Source organism: Desmodus rotundus, chromosome 10, assembly GCF_022682495.2.
Source record: "Desmodus rotundus isolate HL8 chromosome 10, HLdesRot8A.1, whole genome shotgun sequence".
Classification (NCBI taxonomy): domain Eukaryota; kingdom Metazoa; phylum Chordata; class Mammalia; order Chiroptera; family Phyllostomidae; genus Desmodus; species Desmodus rotundus.
Genome location: NC_071396.1, coordinates 85,826,796 through 85,848,310, shown reverse-complemented (window position 1 = coordinate 85,848,310; position 21,515 = coordinate 85,826,796). Strand labels below are relative to the sequence as shown.

Sequence of the window (21,515 nt, the reverse complement as noted above, 5' to 3'; positions counted from 1 at the left end):
GTGCTCTCCAGGAGTCTCATGAGCAAGTAATTTGCAAAGATGAAATTAATGGGAGGTCCATTCATCCCAGTGGTGACATCCTGATCAGATCATTCTTGTAATTCTGCTTTCCAGCTCCCCAAAGCTACCTTAAGTTTCTACCTGCTTCTAAGCTTGGCTCCCTAGCAGTTGGGATAGTTCTGTAAGCTTCTAATTTCTCTCCAATAAATTACCTCCTCCTTAAACTAAGAAGAGCTGAATTCTACTGCCTATAACCAAAGAACCAAATAAGAAGTAAACTAAGATCAGTCACTGAAGGTACTGTTCTGGGACTCAAGAATAAAACAGGGGCTTTTGGAAGATAAGAAAAGTAAGTCTTAGAAAGAAGTTTTAGGGAGTAGCCAGAAGGCTAAGATGTGATAAGAAATGGGGTAAGGTTTATTCCAGTGTTTGGACTTAAAGGACTGCCCCTCAAAGATCTGGGGAACTGTGATGTGAGGAGCAAGTTATGTGGGAAGAAGAGAGCCCACCTACTTCTCACTGAAACTCTGCCTGGTGAAATTCTAGGGCAAATGTTTTTATGAGACCTCTTTCAAAGAATTCTGTGATATAAAGAGTTCAACCTGAAGTTCACTGCTGCTATCTATACAAGGATACAAAATGGGGAGACCTTCCCCATCTTACTCTCAGTCACTGGTAGAAATCCTTTTCCCTACTTCAGTACACTTTAGCAGATAGAAGGTATAAGTTCATAACGAAACTCTATTGTAGCTTGACAGTACGAAAGGGTAGAGATTAACCAGAGATGAGAAAACAGTATAAAAGTTATTAGATGGCTTGGTTCAGGTTTAAGGTCTTCAACAACTTTTTCCAGGAATTGTATTTTTATTGCCCCAGTCTATACCACTAGATCCCAATCTACATTGACTTGTCTACCTATTTGCACCTTCCCACCCCATCTGGATCAAGCTACTGTTTTTGTCTCTCATTTTGAGTCTGCAGAAAAGAAGTTTTTCCAGTTCAGGGCTCACATAAACACATTACCTGACTTCATGCTTTGCTCTGCTCTGACATAACCTACCCTAACCTCTTTCTCTAACACCCACTTTCCTAAGTTCTTCCCAAACTCTCTCCTGTTTTCCCTGGTCGTCACAGTATTCTCTCTCTACAAATACACATTCCCTAGCTTCTTCTATTTCTCAAAATGTGCCAGAAAATTAGTTTTTTAAAAATACCTACCAACAAATCACATCCAACTGATGGTTTCTTTCCCTTCTAGCTTAGTAATTGTAACCCTTCATAATATTTTTTCAAGATTTTTAGAGAGAGGGGAAAGGAGGGAGAAAGAGAGGGAGGGAAACATTGATGTGAGAGAGAAACATCGATTGGTTGCCTCTTGTGTGCACCCTGAATGGGAATCGAACTGGTGACCTTTCACTTTGTGGGACAACACCCAACCAACTGAGCCACACTGGTCAGGGCTCCCTTCATAATATCCTAATTCATTTTCATCCTCCCTCCCTCCCTCCCTCTCTCTCTCTCTCTCATACACCCATACACACCCCTGAAGCTACTTTCTTCTGGTCCAGAAATATCTATGACTTTCATTTACATTAAAAAAAAATACTGGGATGGAAGAATTACTTTTCACTGTATGCCTTTTGGTACTGTCAGAATGTTACCACACACACATTTCTTTTTCTATTAAAAAAACCCACTATTTAAAAATGCAAAAAAAAAAGTTATCTTACTCTATTTACTCTCTAGGTAGTATTTTAAAAAAATATTTTTAAAAGATTTTGTTTATTTTTAGAGAGGGGAAGAGAGAGAGGGAAAGAAACATGAAGGTGCAATCGACTCTCACACTCCCTCTACTGGGGACCTGGCCCAGGCATGTGCCCTGACTGGGAATCGAACCAGTGACCTTTTGCTTCACAGGCTGGCACTCAGTCCACTGAGCCACACCAGCCAGGACTGGATAGTATTTTTATGCATGTGAACATCAGATAAGAAGACAGCATCCCTAAATTCCTAATTGTTTTTGTTTAGTTTTTCGGAGGATGGTGAATGGAAGGCAGCAGCTTGTTGCTGTAGGTTTATGGTCTGGTTACTACACACAATGATCTCTTCCACTGCTGAAAGTGTAAGGGAAATCTAAGGACCTTTTTCAAGCTACCGACCCCTCAAAAAGTGGTACTCCACATACTTCTACATTCCCAGGTACAGCATGACTAGGTTAGTCACTGCCACTTCTTCCAAGTCCGGGAGTTGCTGGTAAATCAGAGCAGAAACGGTCAAGGCTGCAACTGAGCATCTCAGCGGGTGTGGGTGAAGTGAATTCCAGGGAGGTTCCACCCTGTCTGCCCTAAGGAAAACAGATCAGTCCAAATCTTTTTACATATTATTTTATTATTTGTTGTTAAATATGAGCGTGTTTTACATAGGATACTTTCCATAGTACTATATACTGTAATAGTTAAATTTCAATTATGGATTGGTCAAAATCTACTTCATTTAGATCCCACACCCAAAAGATTTATCCTTATATTCTGAGACTGACGTTTAGGCACTTTCCAACCTTCTCCAGCATTAGATTCACCATCTCCCTCCCCACTTCCAACCCCGCCCCACTCCACTGTTGGCTGCAACTCTTAAGCTGCCTTCTAACACTGTTTTGTCTTTAGCATCCCAGAACCTGGTGACCTGTCTTCTGTCTCAGGGCCCAAAACCAACTCGCCTGTGGATACCTTAAACTGACACTTGAGTCCAAATCAAAGCCAGACGCAAACCCAGCCATGGGCCCTGACCATATGCTACTTGATTCTCTCACTCTGACAAACCTGCTCTTTTCCACCTGTCTCCACGTCACCTTCTGTTCTCCCACCTAAGCACATTTCTGCTTTCATATGCTTAGCTACCAACCTAGAAATCACACACAGAAAAATCCCTCACCTATTGGACCTTTCAGCTTTTCAATCTCTTAACCCTAGATGAGTCCCATTATTCACTTTTTCTGCTTCAACTTCCAGGACATTAACATTACAGAGAAAATTCTGAAACAAGGCTGGCCAGAGTCCACTATAAACCTATGCTAACTAGCCTGATGGAGCCCTTACTACTCTTTACAATTCTTCTTGGGTACTCCCCCGATTCCCCTCACTTCACACATGTGCACTCTCACTGCCCACCCGACATAATCCTGCCCCTGGACTCACAAGGTCTCACCTCCTCACACTCAAGCTCCCTCTACCTCACATTCCCTTTGCTCCGCTCTCAGAGTCCTTCCTCCTTTTCAAGGAACACACTCTCCACTTGTACATTTAATTGCATCCCTTTCTACAGCTTTGGAAGCCTTGTTCCACAAACACTCCTCTCTTCCCCCTCCCTCACCACCCAACTCCACCAGTCCTTTCTCCCAAAGTAACCTTCAAGTCAAACGATGCCCAGAGATGAGGGTTTTGTCCCTCCTCTCTACACACAAAAAAATTCATAGAATTTGAACTGCCAACATTTAAAAATTAGGACATTTCACTTAAATAATCAGGATTTCTGATTACTCTAGTGAAACAGAATCCTCTGCCATCGCAAGTGAGCATACCCGAACAGCAAAATCCTAGGAGCTGACTATGATCACCACCTTTCAGGGGGGCATTTGCCGTCACCAGGTTACCACAATACCCTCTCCTTGTCCCCTGCCAGACCCACACTGACTCTCATCCATCCTGCAGCCCTGGCCCTCACTGGCCACATTCTACTGCTTAAAGATAAGACGGTCTGCTCCTTCCTACTCTAAGACACACTTCCCTCAACTACCCCCAGTGCAAGCTCCACCCTCCTCCTTCCTCCTCTCCACAATACTTCAAGGAACAGTCTGCATTCACTGTCAGCACTTACCACCGTGCATTCACTCTTACCCCCCCGTAATAGGATTTCTGCTGTTACCTCCCTGTTGAAAGTACAGAGAACAGAGAAAGCAAAAAAAAAAAAGGAAGAAATCTCCTCACATTCTTGCCTGCTCAGCAGCGTTGGACATCAAAGCCCGTCACTCTTCATAAGGTTTCCTCCCTTGGGTTTCCTGACTTTACCCTCTTCTAATTCTCCTGCTGAGAAAATCACATAAACTCTCTCCAAAGGTTGGACACCTAAAAACACCTCTGAATACCATACAGGTCCCAAACAGTCAGCATATCCTCTCTTGTAACACTGCTACCAGCCAACTCAGGTCTTGGAGATTCTCCTGGGGGGGAGGGGGCAGCGGGGGAGAAACAACAAGAAAAAGACTCAGTCTAAAATGTGACCAGAGTCTTGCACCTCTGAAGGTAAGTACACTGTTTATTCAACATTTACTGATCACTTCTCAGGTGGTGGGCACTGGAGCTTAAGAGGCCAGTAAGCGAAGGTCCCTACCCTGCCAAAGGCATTCACAGTCTAGAAGGGACACAGGTATATGAACTGACAGTGTCAACATGGTACCATGACCTGACAGAGAAAAAAAGCAGCCTAAGGGGAAGGCCAGGGACGACAGAGCAGCGTGCTGTACAACAGCACGTGGAGTGGAGTGGAGTGGAGAGCTGTCCTCAGCCTCACACGGGTGCACTGCCACCACGCTAGTCCAGACCTCCTGAAAGAGTCTCCTGACTGGTCTCCACGTCTCCCTTTTACCTACCCTCCTCTCTCACCAAGATCTGTTCTCCACACTGCAGCAGGAGTGATCTCACCAAAATCTGAAACAGAGCTCTCTCTTGCTCGAAACCTTTCAACAGCCCGGAGAATAAGGTCCTGCATCATTTGTGCCATAATGCCTTTTGTCCCACCATCTCACTCCACTTTCCCTCGCACCACTGGCCTTTCAGCCACACTGATCTCTCAGTTCTTTCAACAGAATGAGTTCTCTTCTGCTACATGGCCTCTGCACATACTATTCTTTTTACCTGGAATCCTCTTGCCCCTACTCTTTTTATTAAAATGGTTTTGACCTCTCTGGGTCTGAGCTGAAATGTCATTTCCCCCACTTACTTGTCTCTATTTTTGTCTGCCCCATTGGTTCTACCGTTAACACAACAGGTACTATGTCTCTTTTGTTCACTTTGTATACACAGTGCCTGGCACACAGCAGACACCCAAATACATTTGCTCAATGAGGATGTAAAAAATTACTTCCTCCTCCAGGGTCCTAACTGTAAACATCACTTCAGGTTTATTTCTCAATCCTCTTTACCACTCCCAATTTCATCATCTCACTGCTGACTCCCACGATTGAGTTCCACAACTATGAAGCCTGCAGGTTAGTTCCGCCTGCAAGTTAGTTCCACCTGCAGTCTCTCTCAGGCACCTGCAGTGGGACAGGTCCAGGACATACTCATTAACTATCCTTAAACAAATTCTCCTGTTTTTTTCCATTGCTGTTAATGATGCATCTTCTTGGAGGCTCAGTAACTGATTTCCTTCTTTCCTTTACCCACTGAAAGAAATATCTGATTCCATCTCTAAAAACGCATCTGCATGTTTTTCAGTACACAGTCAACTGAAATAGTACATTAGCCTCATTCCCCACATTTCCAGTCTTTTAAAACAACAATCATCCACCTAGATGTACATTAAAGCTTAATTCTGATCATGACAATCAATACTTTTACCAAAATCCTTCACTGGGCCCTTGCCAGTGTGGCTCAGTTGACTGGAGTGTTGTCCTATAAATTGGAAGGTTGTGGGTTTGATTCCTGGTCAGGGCACATGCTTAGGTTGCAGGTTAGGTCCCTGGTCGGGGCACATTCCAGAGGCAACCAATCAATGTTTCTGTCCCTCTCTCTCTAATATCAATAAGCATGTCCTGGGTTGAGGAGAGGGAAGGAGAGAGGGAGGGAAGAAGGATCCTTCGAAAGCTCCCTACCACCTTCCAAATAACATCCACAATCTTCTGTTTGCTATTCAAAGTCCTAGCAATCTTGCCAAAACTATCCTAGCAAGCCCATCTAGCTTGGTGGTTAAGAACATAAGCTCTGGAAACCAGACTGGCATATTGCTTACACAGGGACAGGTGGAGATCCAAGCTTCACGACCTAACCTCTCTGTGCTCCCGTTCCCTCATGTGCACAATGAGGATAATGAAAAGAGAATATTGTTTTAAAGATTAAGTTAACTAACATATGTAGAACACTTAGAATAGTACACTGGTCATTGCTATACACATTGTGTTCTGTAGCTCCATCTCCATTATCAATGGCCTATATCCCAGTCTGTCGGAACCCCTCACTGTTCTGCTAAAACTCCTCAGACTTCCCCTTCTGATGCAAGAGCCCACAACAGGGGAAGCACCAGCTGATAAGCTGTCAATATTGCACTCCCTCCACCAACTCGAGGGTATTTCCAGTCAAAAGCTCTGCTATAAAGCTCCTTCGTCTCCAGGAGTGTTTTTATATCTTACGCACTGAAATGACCCAAAGGTTGTCGGCAAAGGATATCCAGCCCTATTCAAAGACTCTTAGTCTACAGTTTACTACCCTCCTCTGCCCTGTACTTTCTCATTCCCTCGCAAGTTTCAGATCAGAGACCATCATGCCATTTTCTGCGCTGAGTTCTCCTATTCCTCTAAACTGGGTAAATGATGAAACTCTCATGGGAACTCTCCCTACAACAGCCCTGTTATTTCAGATAGTGTTCCCTTCACATGGAAACACTTAGAAGAATGAAAATTACCTGTGCAGTCTTATTATAAACAGAATGTGGAATTCAATCTGTCAAGTGGTCAGGCCTCACATTAAGAAAATGCTACCTTTTTACCTTTTAAAAATCCCTGCTATGCATAGGGACTTGTAAAAATTGCTATTAAAGTGTTTGTTTATTGAGAAACATGCTAATTCCTAAGGATGGAGAAATATGTTACAACATTCCCAGAAATTTTCACTCACTGTTTAACCTTAAGGAAAATAAATTATAAAATGTAATGTGTAATTTTCAAAGAACAATCTAATAATTTAGCACGTGGCTTTACCAAACCAATACAAATTCTATTCCTTTTTTTATAACTGAACTGATACTTTAAAAAAAATTTTTAACAGGAAGCAAGTCATAACTGCCAAATACATAGAATTCTAGCAAAAACCATGACACCTAAATCTAAGGAACTGTCTTCAAATCACCTCATGGCTCCCCAGAGGCTTTACCCAGTGTCCCTTAGCGTTTGTCCCATAACTGAGGTTGTCAACCAAAGAATAACATACCAGAAGCCTACACCTACACGTCTTTACAGAACCAAAAGCAACTGTATGTTCTCCGTGTAACATCTGAAGTCATTAAAACACAAAGACTGTAAAGGACTCTTATAAAAACCTGTAAGAATTTATTTTATAATTTTTAACAACATACAGAAATCCTAACAGTTAAAGGAGAAATGAATCACAAAATCAGAGATGCACTCTCCACTCTCATCACTGTTGCTGCAGCCCTAATAGATCAACAATGACATTAAATGTAAAAGCTCTAAATGCATCCATGAAAAGACACAGATTGGCAGAATGGATTAAAAAACATGACCCAACTATACGCTGTCTACAAGAAACTTATTTTAAATACAGCAATATAGGCAGGTTGAAACTAAAAGGATAAAAAAAGAATGTATTATACAAGCAATTATAAAGGCAATCAAAGGGAAAAGAGGAGAAGTAGCTATGTTAGTATCAGATAACGTAGAATTCAGAGCAAAATAAATTACGAGAGACAGAGGACATTATATATGATAGAAAGGATCAATCCACCAAAACACAACCCTTAACCGTGTATGCACCAAACAGAGAGCTGCGAAATATGTAAACCAAAAAACAGATACAACAAAAGGAGAAACAGACAAATGCACAAATGTAGTTGGAAACTTCAAAATCCTTCCTCAACAGCTGATAGAATATCCAGGCAGAAAACAAGCAAGGGTATAGCAGAACTCAGCACCATCAAGGATCTAATTGATATTTACAGAATACTCCACTCGACAACAGCAGAAAACCCATTCTATTCAAGTGTCCACAGAACATACACCAAGACAGACCATATACTGAACCATAAAACAGGCTCATCAACACATTTGAAGGAACTAAAGTCATACAGTGTGTCCTTCAATCAGAATGGAACCAGACTAGAAACCAAAAACAGAAAGATAACAGGAATATCTTCAAACATTTGGAAACCAAACACAATTCTAAATATTCTATGGGTCCCAGTCTCAAGGGAAATGAAAATATACATTGAACTGAATGAAAATAAAAAATATATCAAAATTTGTGGAACACAGCTGAAACAATGCTGAGAGGGAAATTTATAGTGCTAAATGCTCCCCTAAATATAAATGCAAAAACTCCTTAACCAAACATTAATAAGTAGAATTCAGCAATATATAAAAAGAATTATATACCATGACCAAGTGAGGTTTACTCCACAGATGCAAGACTGGCTCAATTCAAAATCAATCAATACAATCCACCGTATTCAGTAGGCTAAAGAAGAAAAATCACGCCATTTCCATATGTCGAGAGCAACTAGGTAAAGGGTACATGGATCTTTCTGAATTGTTTCTTGTAACTCCATGTGAATCTACAATTATTTCACAAAAAAAGCTTTTTAAAAGACTGGACTCTCACTGACTGCTGCTCTAAGGTTCATCACCCAAACGTTAACGCTTCAGAAGGGACTGGCCCTCTTCACAGCCCTTTGTTAATCCTGGCTTTGTGCTGGACTGAGCACACTCGGACAAACAGAAGTTATCCCTACCCCCAAACACGGTATGCTCAAGTGGACTGCCAAACACAGGCACAAATCAACAGTGAAGGCCTTCATAAAGAAGATAGGATTTGAGTAAATCCTTGAACAAGAGGTAGCACTTCCCCAAGGGGAGGTGAATACATGGACATCTTGGGAAGAAATTACATATAAAGACAGAGCTAGAAATAAGCAGAGCCTGTGGAGGAAGAGGCACCTGTGTGCTGTGAAACAAGTGTGCAGGATGCCCAAAACCAAAGGAAGAGTTCAAACGTCACTCACAGAAGCCTTCCTCAACGATCCAGCCAACCAAAAGCAGCAGCTCCTCCCACTCACAATCTCTCCAGCACTCTTTATTTTTTCTTTATAGAACTCATCACAAGTTATAGCTATTATGTACTTATCTGCATGTTCATTTGTTTAGTGCTATCCCACCTCCAGTTATCTTGAGTATTTAGCACTGGGTCTGGCCCACCATAAGCACTCAATAAAGTATTAACTGAATAAATGAACAAGTGGTAAGTATCCACTCCTACTTCTCTTCTATCCACTCCTCTTCCTCCATTATCTGTCACTCCATTCATGTTGGTCCCTCTCTGATCTAAAACCTGTTTTAGCTAATCTCTCCTTTTCCCTTGCTCCTCTACCTCAGCCCAGCTCTTAACCCATCATGAAAATAAAAACTATATTTTAAAACAGTGGTTCACAGTTGCAATGTTTTAACACTTTTCTGAATCACAACCAATTAGCAACTGTATCCCAGGAAATCAGTTACTACAAAGTACTAAAGTTGCATTTTGTTACATAAGCATAATAGATGTATACATTACATGAACAAACAAAAACAGAAAGTTATTCCTGTTGCCTTACTTTCCTAAATATGAATGAGAACCTTTTCCCATAACTGAATGATCTTATGTGGCTGTCTATCAAAGAGAGCCAGGAAAGTACTCAGGCTACCAAAGTCATAAAAAACAAGGGAAGACTGAGAAACTGTCACAAAATAAAGACTGGGAAGACACCATGACTAAATGCAATATAATACCTTGGACTGGATCCTGGAACAGCAAGAACATACTAATGGCAAAACTGGTGAAATCTAAATAAAGTCTGGAATTTAGTTAAAAATATATATGGCACTAAAATGATTAGGATTCAAATTTATTATTTTATTATTAAGAAGAGAAAGAGGCAGGACATGCAAGTGAGCCAGGAGTGCAACTCAGGCCAGGGTAGCTGGGTGGGAAGATGAAAAGCCACATATAGACGTAACTTCCTTTTAGCAGTTCCATGTTCTTACCTAATGCCATGAGAATTAGTACCTTGCCTGCAACTGCTTGAGAATAAACAGCTTTGACTTCCTAGCACACTCATTCACACACAATTGTGCGCTGATTAAGGATGGGGTCATGTTCTGAGAAATGTGTCCCTAGGTGATTTTGTCATGTGTGAACATTATAGGGATGGTAGAGCACACCTAGGCTATATGGTAAAGCCTGTTCTCCTAGGCTGCAAAGCCTCTACAGCATCTTACTGCACAAAACGTGAGATTAAATCAAGCACAAGAGAAAATGACGCAATCAAGAGACTCCATGAACAAAGAGATGTATGAGACTGCTGCTGGCTTGATGTGGCACACTATCTTACAGCAAACTTTTTGTACGTGGAAAGAGTGGACTCTAAAGTAACAATTAAAAAGTTTAGTGCAGTAACGACACAAACCAGTAACACAGTTGTTTACTGTTAAGTGTTATGTACTGTACATAACTGTACGTGCTGTACATTTGCACGACCGACAGCGGTTTCCTCACACCAGCAGCACCACCAACATGTGCATAACGCGTTGTGCTGTGATTTCCGAGGGCCACTACTTACGAGGGTTATGACTGCACTAGGCAGTAGGAATTTTTCTGCTCCATTATAATATTACGGGATCACCATCGTATATGCGGTCCATTGTCGACTAAAACTTCACTATATGGCTTGTTGACTGTACTCAACAAGCATTTATTGAATGCCTACTGCTTAACAGGTACTTTGAAGTTTCTGGGATACATGGCTAGAAAAGGAAGGCACAATCTCTGCTCTCATAAAGCTTATACACTGTTGGAGAAGCCAGGCATTTAACACGCATTTGCACGAACGGTGAATGCCCCCAAAAGTTTTACTGCCTGCTTCGTAAAAGCCCTACCAAACAATCCATCGGAACACTCATTAAACCCAGTTATCACTGGTGTTCTGAATAAGGTTTTCAATGTGAACACAAATCAGCTGAGTTGAATCTACGACCCATCACCTGTGGTCTGTTAAGTCACTTTAACAGATACTAATTCAGTCGATGTGGCCTGGAACCTGAGACTCTCCATTTCTTCCAAACTCCCAGATGACAAGGACTGCTGCTGCTCGTTCACAAACCACACTTCGAATCAGTGAGGCTCTGAAGTGCCATGGAAACATCACTCAAACTATCATGCAAAATGCAGGCTCCATAAATATACGGGCATTTTGTCTCTTTTTCACCATAGTACACCTGGGCCTTAAAACTGTGCCTCACAGACATAAGGCACTCAATAAATGTTCACTCACGGAATAAATAATTGGATGTGTGGTCTAGACAAGCACTGCTCAACAGTAGGCACTGACCACATCTGGCTACTGGACAATTGAAATGTGGTTACTTAAAGTAAGGAACTGAACTTTTTTTACATTTAATTTTAATTAATTTAAATAGCCGTATATGGTTAGTGCCTACAACAGACGATCCAGGGCTAGACGCAGATGGGATGTAAGGAGTGCTGAGTTAACAAAGCCTAGGTTTGAGTCCCAACTCTGTTGTTTAGCTTGGGACCTGTAAAGTTAAACTTTTTAGGACCCCAACCTCTTCCTCTGCGAAACGAGGAGAAGACACCTACCTCCCTGCCGCCTCCCCACACCTCTCAGGGTTCTTGACAGGACGTTTTATAAATGTATGCATTCAGCAGAAGGTATGATTAGGGTAACACTCTCTGCCCCCCAGAAACAATCCGCAATCACAAAGACTACTCTGCCTATTGCCCACACTCGCCAGAAAGTGCGAGGCGCGTTGGACTGAAGGTTTGGTTAGCTCCATGGCTTTGAGCATCAGGCCAAGGTCATAAGTTTGGAGGACGGGGAACCTGCACTTAGCAAGGCTGCCCAGGTAAGAGATGCAGTGCAAATCGTCAGCATTCCTGGCAAATCTTTAAAAAGGCATTATATTGACTATGAATGGGCAAATGACATTTCTTTCTTTCTTTCATTCATTCATTCATTCACTCTTCCAGGACGGACTGCCACATTACCCAATGCCCACGACTTCCCATCCACACACATCAGCGAGTTCAGAGCCGGGTCCTCCTCGCGCGCAGGGGGCTGGGAAGACCCCGACCGCGCCGCCCGCGTGCTTCCCCTCCCCCGGCGCGCCGACCCGGCCAGGGTCAGCCTGACATCGGGGCTGCGAGTACCGCATGGCCGGGCCGAGCCCAGGAGCCATATTTAGCTGTATTTTTGGTCAATAAAACAAACTTCCGTCTTCTAAAGAAAAAACGGTTCTAACTCAATGTCAAACTAGGACGGAAACTCGCCGCTCGCCGCAGTTCCCAACCAGAGACGCGGCGCGTCCGGCAGCCTCGGACTCCCCGCCCGCGACCCGGTGCCGACAGCGCTCGCGCCCCGGTCACGGCAGCACCGGCCACAAAGGGCCGGGGGAAGCGGGCGCGCACGGGCCTCCTCCCCGTCCCCCTCCGCCGAGCGCCGGCGGCCGCGGCTCTCCGCCCGCCCGGGCGCGGGGGCGCACTCACCTCGGTCCGCGCGGCGGCGGCGGCGGGAGCTCCCGGGGGCCGGCCCGGGCGGTCGCAGCGCGGTCCCGCGGGCCGCAGCGCGGGCACTCTTCTCGGGCCGCCGTCCGCCGCGCCGCCTCCTCGGCCACTGCCGGCGGCTCCCCCGGCGGGCAGGCGGGCCCGCAGCGGGCCCCGCCTCCGCCGCTCCCGCCCCCGCCTCCGCGCCGGGCCTCGCGGGCTGGGCGCGCTACTCCGGGCCGCCCCGCATGCCGCCGCCGCCGCTCGCTCGGGGCCGCCGCGCAGTGGCCGACCGGGGCGCGGGGCGGCCCGCGCAGGCTCTCGGGCGTGGTCCCCGCGGCGCGCGGCGCGCTCGGCGGCGGAGGCGGCGGCCCGTGCGGCTGCGCGGGGGAGGCGGGGGCGCCGCGCGCTCACCCGGATGCGCGGCCCCCGCCCCCGCAGCGAGCCCACCGCGGGGCCGCGGCGGTTCCGGCGTCTCCGCGTCGCTCCCCCAGCCTCCTGGACCCGCCGGGGGGCGCGGACGGGGCGCCGGGCGAGGGCCTCCGGGCGGGAGGCTCCTCGTGCGACCCGCTCGGCCGTGCAGTCCGGGGCGGGTGGGCTCCACCTGAACCCCTGTGAGGACAAAGAGGCCGCCGCAGCCGCAGGAATCGAACTCGGGCCGGCTCACGTCGAGCAGATCGTGGGTTGGGTGGAAGTGGATGTGCCCTCACCGTGCCGAGCACGTCCTCCGGTCGACCCCGGGCCCGAGAACGAGGCTGCCCCCGACCCGAGTGGGGCCGCCCGCAGCGGCAGAGGCGGATTCGGAGCGGGGCCACTGTCGGCGGCCCCGTGGTCCGGCCCTGCAGCGCCCGGCGCCGAGCGAGGGGGGCGCGGGAGCACCAGGACCCGGGGTGGGCGGCGAGAGGGCAGGCCACGCCGGAAGACGCAGCCAGCTGTCGGGGGACTGGAACGCCTGGTCCCCTGCTGAGTGGGGACAGTTTGGGGAAGTGTCTCTTGCTCTGAGAGTGGCACTTTGCCCGCTTGGGAAACTCTCCTACTTGGCACTGATTCCAGCACCTAGCTGTGTCTTTCCTGATGAGAAGACCTGACCCTGCTCCTCCATCACTCACACTAGGCATAACCAACTATTCTTCTAGTAAATTGTCTACTTAAAACATTCAGAAGTTTATGCGTCTTGCTTGCCAGCCAAGAGTTGGAATAATAAAGAGACTAGTGTTTATAATGTTACTTAAATTACCTCGTTTTTATTTTTAAATGAATAGTATGTTCCCCCAAAGAACCAAAAGCCTGGCTGTAAGCAAAACATGTTATCAAAGATTATCTTACTATCTGGAGTTTTACTATCCTCTTTTGTGCTTAATATCTTTTTCAAGTTTTCTAAAGTAAAGGTTAAACGTTGCTTTTTAAAAGTACTTATATAATATTTTGAAACAAAGTGAATCATTGACCTGTTAATATACCACAAGAAAACTCCACTTTGAAATTTTGTATCTCTTAAAAGTGCCTATCAAGAAAAGGAGTGCTGTATCGTGGGGAAAGAAGTTTACAAATTACATATCTGATGAAGGACTTGCATTCAGGATAGGTTGAGAACTCAACAACTCCAGAATGAGACTAATTAATTTTAAAGGGCAAAAGATTGGACTATTTTACCAAAGCAAATATTTAAAGGGTTGACAAAAGCATGAAAAGATGCTCAGGGTATTAGTCACTAGGAAAATACAAATCAGAACCACAATGAGAAAGCTCTTCACACCCACTACAATAGCTGGGGAAAACAAGACTGACGATAAAAAGTATTGGTGGGGAAATAGAGACATTAGAACCCTCATACACTGTTGATGGAAAGATGAACTGGTACAGCCATTTTGGAAAATGTTGTTAGGTTCTTAAAAAGCTATACGTAGAAGTGCCATGTGATTGAACAATTCCATTCCCAAGTATATGCCCAAGAAAATGGAAAACATCCGTATAACACGCTGTACATATATATTCAAAGCAGCATTATTCACAATACCCCTAAAGTGGAAACAATCCGAATGTCCAGCCCCTGGTGAGCGGATAGATAAAATGGGGTATGTCCATATGATGGGATGCTATTCAGCAATAAAATGGAATGAAATGTTCATAAAAAATATAGAGGAACCTCAAAACCATGAAGCTAACTGAAAGAAGACAAAGAGTACATATTGTATGTTTCTATTCACATAAAATGTCTAGAAAAAGCAAATCTATAGAGAGAGTTGAATAGTGGTTGCCTAGGGCTGACAGTGGGAATGGGGCGTGACTGTGGAGGGGTGCAAGAGATGTTTTTGGAGTGATGGGAATGTTTACAGTTAGATGGTGGCAATGGCTATACAACTATAGATTTACTAAAAATCACTGAAGTGTGTGCTTGGAACTAGTGAATTTTATGGCATGCAAGTTTTACCTCAATAAAAGTTTTGAAAAAAAATCTGTGTACCCTTAAGCAGCCCAGGGTAATAGTACCTTATCTAGTTGCAACAAGTTCTTTGCAATGAAAAAAATAAAAATAAAACCTTTTAAAACAAATGGAAATTTGTGTGCTGGTTGCGTCGTACAAGGTAAAAAAAAATGTACTTTTTGCAACTGGTTGTATAACCAAGCACATTTACTCTTCTGCATCTCAATCTACTCCTATTTATTCAAAACGTATCTTCACTTTGCTAAAATACTTGGAAATGGGGTAGACATGGTAAACATGTTTGAGAACAGGAAAAGAACTGGATGCCTTACAGCAAAGAGGGGTGCAAGGGCTCAGATTGGGAATCCAAATTAAGGACAATGACATAATCTTCCCCAACGGTATTCTTGTTTCCCGTTGGCCCTGCGCCCTGGACTTGCTGGCTTCCTCTAGTCCAGCAGATGTGTGCTTCAGCAGGAGCACTACCTTGGGCTGGGCAATGGTGTGATTTAAAATTTGTTTTTGTGGCTTTAGGATTTTTTGTGATTTCTATGATTTTACCATAGAAGGATTAAGTCCCTGGAAGATCCATTGGTGGAGACACATGGAACGTGGACTGTGCCCCAGGAAGTGGTCTGCCTGCCCCGGCATGTTCTCACCACAGCCCCTGAGAAGCACACAAGCACAAGTAGACCTGCTCTTTTGAGTGAATAATTCACCTCTTCACTGTTTTTATCAGGCCCTCTCTAAAAATCATTGTTGTCTGAGTAGTACCAATATTGTTTTTACTTGTGAATAAGAACTGATTGTTTGTCCTCAATTAGCTAGAAAGCAAGAGCACGGCACCTGGGATGGATGGGTTCATTGTAATGGGAGGATGCAGGAGATTGCCTAACACGGGGTAAAACTGCCCGAGAATTATTGACCCGTGTGGTAGGCGGGAGGAAGAAAGAAGGGATCTGTGACACAGAATTGAGTGGCAAATGCGACCGGATGAGGGAGAACAGAAGAGGCTGACGACAAAGGAGGGACAGGCAAACAAACGCCCACACGGAGTCAAATGACACAAAGCAGGTGGTAACCATGCAGAACACATAAACGCTATTATTCTATGATTTTTCTTTTTACTCCTTGTTTCTGCTTTTGCCAACCAAAACCCTGACAGCCCTGCCTTGTTCTGAAGCCTCAGGAACATAGGTGCCCTTCCCCTTCTCCCAGCTCGCCCACTGTAGCACAGCGTCATTGTCAGCACCGCTCTAACGCCCAGGAACGCGAGGGGCACATCAGATGGAGGCCTTGGGTGGACACCATAGGTGAGGTCAGGCAGTGAGGGCATATGGTGTGGCCAGGGCAGTCCTGGGGGTGGGGAATGAAGGTGAATCAAAGTGATTCACCTTGCCCTGGATCTAGTGATAAGAGCAGTTCATTGTAGGCATTTCTGAGAGAGGTGGGCAGGTAGTGGTGACTAATGTGGTAGTACTACATTGGGTAGCTGTTACCTAAAAGCCCCAAACTCTGGGGGCTTAAACCTACACAAGTTCCTTTCTGGCTCGCACTCCATGTCCTTGGAAGGTGAGTGGGGGCCCAGCCCAGGCTGAAGAAGGATCCAGGACAGCACATTGTTTCCCCTCAGCAGGGACAGTAGGAAGGCACATGGCAGGTTGCACACGGTCTCATGACACTTCCTCCCCACCTGTCCCTTTTGCATATGCGTTGCAATGGCCAAATCAAACCATATGTCACATCTACCTTCCAAACAAGCAGGGAAATGCAATCAATCCCAGCATTGTCCCCAGAAAGCTGAGGGCTTCAAAATTTGGATTATAATATTAATGACTATCAGAAGTATCAAAATTAGACAATCACTCTTTATTTTGAAATAATTATTATACTCATTGGAAGTTTTAAAAAATTGTACAGAGGTCCTTTGGACCCTTTACTCATTTCCTCCCAATGGTTATGAGGGGAACTCAGATTTTGCCACTCCCAATTTTGCCTTTTGGGATATTGATTTTAAGCTAGTTGTTAAGAAACAACAGACTCACAAAGAACCTTTGACCTTCCCTTGCCTGCCTGATGGAATTAAGATAGAAAAACCTGCCTAAAGAAAGGGAGCTCTTCAGTTTAGCTATTCATATTGGAATATATGAATTAATATATGAACATTTTATCACATGTGCAGTTTCCTACAACCACCAGAATCAAGGCACAGAACTGTTCCGTCATCACAAAGATCCCCCTCAGATACCCCGTCACAACCACTCCCACACTAGCCCCACTCCCAACTATCTCTCGCCCCTAAAAACCACTATCTGTTCTCCATCTTTGTAGTTGTGTCATTCCAAGAAGGCTATTTAGTGGAATCATACAGTATGTGACCTTTTGAGACTGGCTTTTGAAATTCAATACAATACCCTTGCGTCTATTGGATTGGCCAAAAAGTTCACTTGTTTTTCTCCGAATGATGGCTCTAGTAGCACTTAGTTGTCTTTAACTTCAATTTTGTTAGATTGCATTGTGACAGCTGTCATATCAGCGTACATTTTGTAAAAAGCACATCAAAATTGGTGAATTTTTGTGTAGCCATTTTAATTTTAAAGATGGAAAAAAATACACAACCTTTTCAGCATCGTATGCTTTATTATTTCAAGAAAGGTGAAAATGCAACTGAAATGCAAAAAAGATTTATGCGGTGTATGGAGAAGAGGCTGTGACTGAGCGAACGTGTCAAAGTGGTTTGAGAAGTTTCGTGCTAGAGATTTCTCACTGGACGAAGCTCCACGGTCAGGTAGACCAGCTGAAGTTGATAGTGATCAAATTGAGACATTAACTGAGAACAATCAACATTGCACCATGCAGGAGACAGCGACATACTTAGAATATCCAGGTCAATAAAGTTATTGGTGAAAATTAAAAATGTGTCTTTTCTTTTATAGAAAAAAACTAAATGGGCTTTTTGGCCAGCCCGACACTTGGGTCATTTTGTTTTGTTTTGATTGCGCTAATCACTCTGTCCCAATTAGGTCTTCTCCGATACCACCCTAGCAGAGGTTAGAACAGTTACAAGGGATGCCTTGTAACAACTGGGTGAAGGTAGAAATCTAGGCTGTCTCTGCAACCTTTCTGGCTTGGACAGGGCTGACGTTACATTTTCCCCCCCTTTTTCTGCGTAGTGTGGTAACCAGAAGGTTGCAGGTTGGATTCCATGTGGTTGCAGGTCAGACCACACACCTAGGTTGCAGGTTGGGTATGGTCAGAGCACCTATGATCCCCAGTCAGAGGTCATGTGGGAGGCAACCAATCGATGCTTCTCTCTTGCGTGATGCTTCTTTCTCACATTGATGTTTCTCTCTCCTTCTCTCTCTAGTAGCAGTGAAAAAATGCCCTTGGGTGAGAATTTTTTAAAAAATCATTGAGCACAGTGGAAGCAAGTATTGGTGGGCATTAGATTTGGGCAGTCATTACTTAAAAGGAATCAAATGGCGTGAATCCGAAGTAAAGAGAACTGGAGAGATGGTGGATTCTTGCTTTGAAAGAGATGCTGTGAAGTAAGATGACCAAAATTTTAACTGTGAGTGCCCATGAATTTATGCTAGTTAGATGGCACTTAGGAAGACTCAATTTAAAAAAAAAAATTCTGAGTATCGCAGGGCTGGGGAGAAGAGTGCAGGTCTTTTCTAGCTAAGAGTGGCTTTTAGAGATTTATAAAATGTGTTTTCTTGGCCTCTTCTTTCCCCAAGTCATATCTTTCCAGTCCTACAGGGCACCAGTCTATCTGAACAATGATCTACATATTTCTCGTAAGGGAGTGAAGCTTTTTAATAAAACTTTTAAAATAAATGGAGGCCCAAGGGATGTGGTAAGCTACCTGACTAACAGCAGAACCTTCACATAGGCCACACCGAGCCTACATGACCCTTGAGAGTTTCTATTTAGCTCTGAGGACTCTGTTTTTATCTAGTGCAATCCATTTGTTTAGTGCCAGCCCTGTTATATTGGTCTTCCTAAAACACCCAGCTGATGAAGCCACTCTCTGTCTACACACATTAGTCAAGCATTCCAGGCCCATCACAATCTGGTCTCATTCCCACCAATCCCAGACCTCTTGCCTACAGCTCACCCATAAGCATTCTCTGCTCCAGCTGCACCACCACTGCACTGCTCTGCACTCTCCATATTCGCTACGCTGTTTGTTTCTTCTTTGTCTGCTTCTCACCCCCTATCTTAATCCCGAAGGGTTTTGTTCCATTGTAATTTTCTCTACCTTCTACAACCTCTTCAGTAAGGTTCATCTTTTCTTTTTTCTAAATTCCTGTAATTGAATTATCTGTAGCATTTTATTTTCCAACACAAACCAGCTGTCCCATCATATCGTCGCTATAATGTTTCATGTGTTTAAGGCATATATTACCTCCTGGATGGTATGCACTGTACTTGTACATTATAAATGTAAACGTAACACATACATATGGCAAAAAAATTGCAAATGGGACAGGAAAATGTCCCATTTACAAAAACTTTAGTTCTCTGCCCAAATATATTACCAAAAACTACCTTTAACTAATCCTGTTTTGTGGTTGCCATCCCTACCTCTATTGATGGATATCTCCCCTAACTCTAAATAATACACTTATAGTTCCAATTCTTGATTTATCAACTTTAGACAGTGTGTTTGTCAATTTTTGCTGCCATAAAACAATCCCCAATATGTGTTTATTGTTCAAAGCTCACACGTCACTGGCTGCCACTGTGCTGGATTTGGCTAGGTGTGGCTCCGTGTGTCTTCTCATTTTGGACTTTGGCTAAAGAAGCATCCATTATTTGGGGCGTGCTCTTCCCATGGCAAAAGGCCATGGCTGAAGAGAAGCAACTGAAACACATGATACTTCTGAAAGCCTCTGTTCAGAACTAGCCTCTGTCGCTTCCACCCACATTCCGTTGTGCAAAATAACTCATATGGCCAAGCCCAGAATCAATGGGGGTAGGGATGACACTATGCATGTATGTCCCACCAGGAGGCACAGCAGAGAGCACTGACAAAGAGTATGCGTGTATAGACTATTACAGAGACGGAGCAAAGAGTTGGGAACAATGATCCAATCTGTCTCACGTAAGTTTCTATTGATTCTCGCTTATCAAAGGTAAGAAATTGAGCCTACTAACTCTACCTCTATCTCCCTCTTCTTCTCAAAGTTTTGTTAGTTGTCTCATAAGCAGTTCTTCTACTGCTGACTTTGTAACTTCAAATTATACAGAGAAAGTACTTTCTTGATCCCGCCACTTCAAATAGTATCCCTCAAAACTTTACAATAAAAAAACGAAGATATGTACACCCTTATACTTTCATTCCCTCTCTCCCCTTTCTGTCTCACAACTCAGACTTTATGAAGGCTTGTAACACTTCCCTTCTGTTTTGGAACTATAATTAAGACTTTTATGTATTATATATAAGTTGATTCAAAACACTAAATCCAATAAAGGACACTTAAAATACTACAATTATGTACATATTATTTTCTACAGAATCAAGAAATGTAGTTGGACTTGTAGAGAAGGAAATGAAACCCTTTTTCTAAATATTTCCTAAAAATTTGTTTTGTAGCTCCAAAACAAATATTTCAAAAACCAAGTTTAAATTTTATATCATTCATTACACTCCGTACGCTATTCTGAATCAGGCTACATGTACTTTTTTTTTTTTAATATAGGCCATGATTGTGCTGTTCAGCTTTTTAGTTCTCATGGACTTTCTGTTTGCCTTACCTTTTTTTTGTTGACAGAATAAATAATTACCTTCACTTTATCATACTTATTTGAAGTGAATCCATTTTCGTGTCAAATACATTTGTCTGCAAGTCTCCTGACTGTGTGTTTTACTTTGAACCAATTGCCTTTTTCCTGCTGCCCAGCCAACATCCTAGGAACGTAGTTTATTGCTATTCTGAGTTGTGAACATTATCTCTTGGATTCTATATCTTTATCTATTTTTATTTCTTTTTTCATTTTTAAAATATATTTTATTGATTATGCTATTATAGTTGTCCCATTTTTTTCTCCCCTTTATTCCCCTCCACCCTGCACCCAACCCTCCCACCAGCATTCCCCCACCTTAGTTCATGTCCATGGGTTGTACATATAAATTCTTTGGCTTCTCCACTTCCTACACTATTCTTAACCTCCCCTGTCTGTTTTGTACCTACCATTTATGCTTCTTATTCCCTGTACCTTTTTCCCCACTCCCCCCACCCCACTGATAACCCTCCATATGGTCTCCATTTCTGTGAATCTGTTCCTGTTCTAGTTGCTTAATTTGTTTTTGTTTTATGTTCAGTTGTTGATAGTTGAAAGTTTGTTGTCATTTTACTGTTCATAGTTTTGATCATCTTTTTTTAGATAAGTCCCTTTAACATTTCATATAATAAGGGTTTGGTGATGATGAACTCCTTTAACTTGACCTTATCTGGGAAGCATTTCATCTACCCTTCTGTTCTAAATGACAGCTTTGCTGGATAGAGTAATCTTGGATGTAGGTCCTCAACTTTCATGCCTTC

General features: G+C 43.7%; 1 protein-coding gene across 3 annotated transcripts in view; it reads right to left on the bottom strand.

Annotated features, from left to right (window-relative positions):
* Nucleotides 1-13,268, bottom strand: part of GALNT1 (polypeptide N-acetylgalactosaminyltransferase 1) — a 122,838-nt gene extending 109,570 nt beyond the window's left edge. Inside the window, exon 1 of one of the 3 annotated variants that reach the window (XM_053913455.2) lies at nt 13,250-13,268. The gene's annotated coding sequence lies outside the window, so the exon portion shown is untranslated. Of the gene's footprint in view, nt 1-12,542; nt 12,677-13,249 lie in introns of those variants that run through there. The other 2 variants (XM_053913453.1, XM_071219541.1) reach the window with 2 other exon arrangements.
* Nucleotides 13,269-21,515: the final 8,247 nt, after the last annotated feature.